This window comes from Pinus tabuliformis, chromosome 4_2, assembly GCF_031772625.1.
Source record: "Pinus tabuliformis cultivar Carrire ecotype Pingquan chromosome 4_2, CPIR1, whole genome shotgun sequence".
NCBI classification, from domain to species: domain Eukaryota; kingdom Viridiplantae; phylum Streptophyta; class Pinopsida; order Pinales; family Pinaceae; genus Pinus; species Pinus tabuliformis.
Genome location: NC_142304.1, coordinates 502559163 through 502566237, shown reverse-complemented (window position 1 = coordinate 502566237; position 7075 = coordinate 502559163).

Below are 7075 nucleotides of genomic sequence, written 5' to 3'. Positions count from 1 at the left end.
ATGTGTCGCAAGTACAAGCTCCACCTATTGTATGTCAACCCCAAGTTTCTCAGGTTGCAATACAACAACCTCTTGTCTCAACGACTCAATCACAATCTCAGGGTAGTGCCTCCTTATCTGGAGCGACTTAGGCTCAAACACGTACTGTGACTCCTCATCCCGGTCAATCATCCAGTATTAGTCAACAGCAAATGGTCCAACAACCAGAGCTGGTTCAATCTCAACAACCGCCATTCCAGCAATCATATCAAGGACCTGAGCAACAAGTCTTTGTAAGTAATGGGCAACCATACTATAATGGTTATGCCCATCAACCTTGTCAAAGTTGCCAGCATTATGCTGGTCTGCAAAGACCCATTGCTCAGGCGATACCATCTTATCCTGGATATGCTTCGCCTAACCTGAACCAACAGTTGCCCTTTGTAGCAACTCTAGAATTACCAGATCTAAACCGGCTGACGAATGATCCAATTGCTTATGCCCCTTGGTGGCCAGCAATTCCGCATAAACTTCCGTCAGATATTCCTAAATTTAATGGAAATCCGGTTGAAGATCCGTCGAATCATGTGATGACATTCCATCTATGGTGTTCATCGAACACCCTGAATGATGATTCGATAAGACTTCGCCTCTTTCAGAGGATGTTAACGGGTCCAGCGGCAAAATGGTACATTGAATTGCCTAGAGCTTTGTTCGACAACTTCACTACCTTAGCCACAACCTTTTTAACCCGTTTTCAATTACCGATAAGGTATGAAACAGGAACAGAACTCCTTACCAACTTCAAACAGACGACTGCCACCCACATATCTGATCATATACATGAGTGGCGTCGTCGTCGTAGGATGGTGAAAACATATGTTCCCGATCAGCTGTTAGCTGAATGGTTTATAAAGTCGTTACTTCCTGCTATAACGGAAGATGTGGCCAAGGGGGGAGTCGTAACAGAGGAGCAAGTTATCGCTCGTGCACAGTATTTGGACTTAGTTTATACTCAGTCCAGCATGCTCTACGACAAAATACCCGACGCTCCTAGACCGGAATTTTCAATTCCTCCTCCTCCTAAATCAAACAATGACTCTCACACCAGCGATGGCGTGATTGGCAAGCACAAAATTTATAATCAAAATGCAAATGAAGAACTTCTTGCCTCAGAAGTAAATGCCATGTCGACCGACAAGGGCAAACAACTGAAGCAACCAGGGGGCAAGAAGAAAAAGAAAGGGAGAAAAAGGAAACCCCCAGTAGGGTGTCATATATGCGATGAGGATCATTGGACGAAAGATTGTCCACATATAGCTGAAGTTAAGAAACTCTTTAAGAGTTCAAAAACCCCAGCATTATTGACTGATCCGTTTCCTAATCCAGGTCAAAATCTGGTTGCTAATCAAAATGCTTCCTGATCCCAAGTGCTTATGTTGTCTACCTCAAAGCAGCAAAATAATGCTTTGACGAAGAATAAGGATTACAGGAATCCAAAGCTGTCGAACAACAAGGCTAATGAACAACCTAGTAGTTCGACAACAACTTTGACCGAAGTTGTGCCACCCATCATCCCTGAGCCAATAATAAAGTCGCAAAAGGGAGCAGTACACAAATCGACATTTAATCCTTGTGTGAAAATAGCACAGATAGGGGACTTGGCCCAATCGCCGTCCGTTATGTCGACACTTGAGGTACCGCAAAATCGCTTCTCCCAAGAACAAGCTTTATTATCAGCAATAGGTGGAATTGACCCAATGGATTCAAATCTTGTCGCCTTTGATCATAAAGGATATGACCCTCAGTTACCAGCTCAACTAGCCTTCCTTATTCAAGTAAAAGCCCTCAACAAAACTGTTCATCGAACAATTATTGATGAGGGGGCATCTACATGTCTTATGTCGATGAGTTGCTGGAAAGATTTAGGCTCACCACCCTTGTCGAAATCGTCAACGACGTTAAAAGCATTTGATGGACGATCATACACTCCATACGGGATTTTAAGTAACTTACAAGTTTAACTGGGGGGAAAAACAGTAGGAATTGATGTTGAAGTAATTAATGGAAACCTCGATTACAACATCCTACTCAGAAGACCATGGATCTATGCCATGGCCGCAGTTGTGTCGACCTACTTCAGGAAGATTGCATTTCCCTTCCAAGGAGGAATTACAATCGTCGACCAACAAACTTTTCTCCCCAACAGTTCACAAGTTACGGGAAGCATTCCAATGATCCATGGAAGGAATCATTCGCTCCAAAATATCGGAGTAGGTCTCCTAAAATACCCTGCCTTAATGGGTACTTTTTCCCTACCGCCTCCAAGGAATCTGGCGGAAGTGGCCACGGTGGAATATGAAACCTTCTATGTCTGATGGATTTGGACTTCGAGGATAATTCCTATCTCAGGTCAACCTCGTTAAAAAATGAAATAAAGAGTCAAGAGGATAGTTCTTTACGGTGTAAACCTCATTAAAAAATGAAGCGACCCCCTAGAGTCTAGGGGGCATGTGCCTCGTTTGCATTATTATGCTGGGGGCATACGAAATTACATCAAGCAGTTTTACTGCGGAATTTATGCTCGTTAAAAAATAGAAAAGCGAGATCCGAGCAGTTTTAGCGTCATAGTTCATGCTCGTTAAAAAATAAACATAAGCTTTTGAGCAGTGTTTTGGCGCATTCAAGCTCTTTAAAAAATGAACCCAGTACCGGTAAATAACCATTATGATCGTAAAATTATTAGCCATAAAAGCCTTGGTCATGTTTTGCACCCGCCACCTCCATTCCATTTGGCTGATCGTTCACCCCCATATGATTGTTTACCCATTTTGAGGAACAGCTGCGAAGAGTGATTTCACTTAGCCATCCTTGTGACACTGCCGTGATTGGAAAATTCCAACCTGTACCTGGAATCTGCTGCTATCCCTGTTTATCACTCGTTCCTCAAAAGACGAGTCTTCTTTGAGCTCTTTTCTTCTGACTCATAAAACATGAAAAGTTTGCCGAGTTTTGGCCTTCCATCTCGTTAAAAGGACCGGAAGAGCTATCCCTCCTCTAGATTTTAATCTTTTTGGACCCGAGGGATTATTACACAAAAAGATCGAGCGCTTGTTTTGTTCGGCTCGTTAAAACTATCGAAAACTCATCCCTTCTGTATTGTTTTATACTTTTTCGGACTTAAGGGATTAGATGACGAAAAACGAATTTTGGAGTTAACTTTATGTACCTTTTCAGACTCTCTAAAAATGAAAAGGACCGAGTTTTCCTTGTCGTTAGAATCGTTAAAATGATTAAATAGCGACAAACTTGTCTTTAGACGAGAACGAGTTTCCCTATCGCTAGGCTCGTTAAAACATAGCAATGGGCTTGCCCGAAGGGCAGGTTATAGAACAAGCATATGTTATCCTCCTCAAGCTTGACAAAAATAAAGAGGTACTGGTTAGAAATGAATGGGGAAAAATTGGGAGAACCTCAAAGCTTTGATGGTAGCAAGTCACTCTTGAACATGACACTTTGTCCTCCGTACCACATCGGGTTGGGTTGTTTCGTTCATCGGTCTCATCACCATGGTCCTCGCCAAACCATCCGTATTTGGGGTAATGCTACCGATCCATCACATTAGTGTCGCTATATGTTCAAGAGATGTGTTCAGAAAGAGTCAACCGTGTCCCATCCACTGCCATACATTATCCTTCATCCACCCATGATCGCCACCCTCAATCATATCTCACAGATTGTTTTCACCTCCACCAAAGTCATTAGCTCCGTTCCGTGTCACTGATGTGGGATTAATTAAGGCCCTCCTTTGACGGATCGCTTCTTGTCGATTTCAGCTCATTATCCAAGAAGTTGATCTAGGAACACCCCCCCAGTACTTTGAAGCTTGCATGCCTCAATGGCAAGTTTCTCACTTCCGGCGACAGGTATACATCAATGACCTTCGACCAGAAGATTTTGCGTGGTGTTCGACGCCAAGTCCTTTATTCACACCACGTGAATTGTACTGCAGTACCTTGAGGGTCATTGTCATTATTGGTGATTCCTCTCGCGCTTGTTAACGGTTTACATTATTGACCGGTAATCAAGCGGTGTCTTTCCATGTTCGACTTCAGCACAATTCTCACATGGATCGACTTGTACTTAGAGTGAAGATCGAACGAGATTGAAGACCCCGGATCTAGTTTCATCCATCCGGGCTGCGATATATATTCAGGAAATATAAAGACATTTGATATGTACATTGTTGCAGCAGATGATCATCCTACTCAAAAGATGATAATTTCAGCAGAGAATTATCAGTCTATCATTAGACGGTTGTCTGTTATATGTACCAAAATGTATTTGTAAAGCTGAGCATGGGAATGCCCGCCTCAGCTAGATCATGAAAGCAGAATGAAAAATAATGTATAGTATTGTATTTTATTGCAGGGCACCTCTCAGCGATTGAATGAACTTCGGATCCTCCTAATAAAGCATTTCACCCGATAAACGACCTCATACTTTAGGGGCAACTTTTATAGACATTTTTGTGCCTAACAGCATGGAGCATGAAATGTCAATAATCTGAGGGATCCAAAGTCCCTAAACATGTTGTTCTTACCCTTAGAGAAACAAGGTCTGCAAACCACAACACTGAAAATCAGTTCTCCACCTGAAAACACTCAGAAACAGGCTATTTCTGGATCATGTCAGCTGCTCCACTGAGCATCTGCGCTGAATGTCAATTGCTCCTCTCTGTACCTGCGCTGAAGGTCAAAACTAATGAAGGCTACCTGCACTGGGTGAGATTGGCCAAGTGGCACAGTCATTCTGCAAGGTGTCAACTGCCCAGGAAGCTTCCAAACTGACACTTAGGTCAAGGAATTCTCCTAGTGATGAGTAAGAGGGTCTTGATCTCCAAGTGGAAGCAAGATTCTCCAAGTGGACTCAAGAACTGAAGATTAACTAAAGTGGGAGAGGACACTAGTCAGCTTTATGCCAGTCTCAAGATGACTCATCCTTTCTCCAAAACCCTATATATAGATCTCTCTCATGAGGTCTAGGGAGGCTGGAATTTTGTGCAAGTAAGGAAGTGCTGTTGGTTTTAGTATAGAGCTATTGGGTGTTTTGCTTGAAGGAGGTGAAGAGGAGATTTATTTCAGCTAGGAGGTGTTGCTGGATTGGGCCCACTGTGGTTGTAACCCTCTCAGAACTTTACTTCTATTATCAATAAAGTATTTGAGGTTCTTCTATATGCATGTATCTTGATGATGAATTGATGCTTGTATATTTGGTTTATGCTAATCCTTAGATCGATTATGGATGCATGCTTCTTGTAGTTTCCTTTTCTTGTGCTTTTACAGGATCTGTGTGTAGCTGGGCCGGTGAAAGGGCAAGGAGCTAGGAGCAAGCAGCAAAGAGTGAAGACTAGATCGACTATTAGCGCAAGATAACGGTTAGTAGATCATCCTTTTCTTCCCTCTCTCATCTCATAAAGAAGAAACTTTGAATAGCTTTGCATTCAGTTGTTGCTGAGGTACTATCACCCTTAGAGTGGGATAGAGGCATTCTGCATTAGATACTTTTCCCCCCAACACCTTGCTGAGACAAATGACTAAAACCCTAGACCTAGGACCTTTGACCTTAAGACAAAACAAGACAAGCTTGAAAAGCTCAATGACTGATATGACCTGATCCAGCAAAGCCAAGAGGGGTAATAAGTAGACCAGCTCCTCCATCAGGGTTATGGCATGCCTAACGGGATGCAAACCTTGACACTGATGAGACACCTACTAATGCAAATGCAAAGAGTTTTGATCATTGATGGAGGGCTTTCAGGACCGACACTAACAGGAGGAATGCTCTACCCAACATCCCAAACTATCTTCGCCTCCTATGCACTGTATATCTAAGGCCTACCACCCTGATATAACAAAAATCCTTCTTGAGATGCTCCTTGCCACATATCCAACATTGCAGTTGTCCCCTACCACTGCCTCTATTCTGCTGCTCTCTAGGTTGTGCCCCATGTCCCTTCTCAACTACATTAAACTTCTTGTAAGGACCAAAATTATCTTTCTCACCTGCATCTTGAGGTATTTTTTGATTTGATGGCCATTTACCTTTAGTCTTGTGTGTCCCTTTCCAACTCCAATGAGACTTTGTCTTACACTTCAATTGCTCATAACAATGTTTCAATTTCCCAATGATTTCTTCCAGTGACCAAGACTCATCATCGTCAATTCGATCCTTGAATTCTAATGGTAATCCACTGAAATCTTTGAACTTTGGCTTTCTCATGCTTAAGATACGACACATACCTCAACAACTCCAAGAAATTAGTCACCTACTCCTCATTTGACATCAATCCCATCTTCATCTCATAGAACTCCTTGGCTTTACTGTCACAGTACCTTTCTGACAAGTAGTTATTCCTGAAAATTCTTTTGAATTCATGCCAACTTAACTCCTTTGTCTTGATGTCTATGTGATCCAAGATATTTTACTTAAAAATGCATCAAAATTACATATAACAGAGCTAATTAACCATTGAACTTAAAATCACATAAATAATGTGGAGATAACCATAAGAACATGAAACAATGATACAATGATTTGATTACAGAGTTCATCCAATTTGGACTACATCTCCGGGCCCAACTCAACTGTGTGTTTAAACTGGCAGCAGGACTATCGATATTCCCCACAATTGGCAAACAAAACCCAAGCCCAAACAACAGGCACTTTGTGATACAATGGACCCATCAGGAGTCTATAACATAATATATAACACATTGCTTCTAGGAACCTCATTGCAATCACAATTGGTGTTTAAACCATCAAGATATCGACCCCAAACATGCATTATGTGATAACATGGACCCGCCAGAATTATAAATTACAATGGATAATAGATCAGGTTCGAAACCCTATCGCAATCGCAACCGAGATTACTACCAGGGCCACTTTTTAAACACTAGCCCTTTTGTGATTGTGATATGCGATATATTGCATTGCAACTAGGATTTGTCAAGGGCCGATTCGTAACACTTATTCCTCTTCTGATATGCGATATACGATATCACTGTTAATTTTAGGTATGTTCTATGCTAGA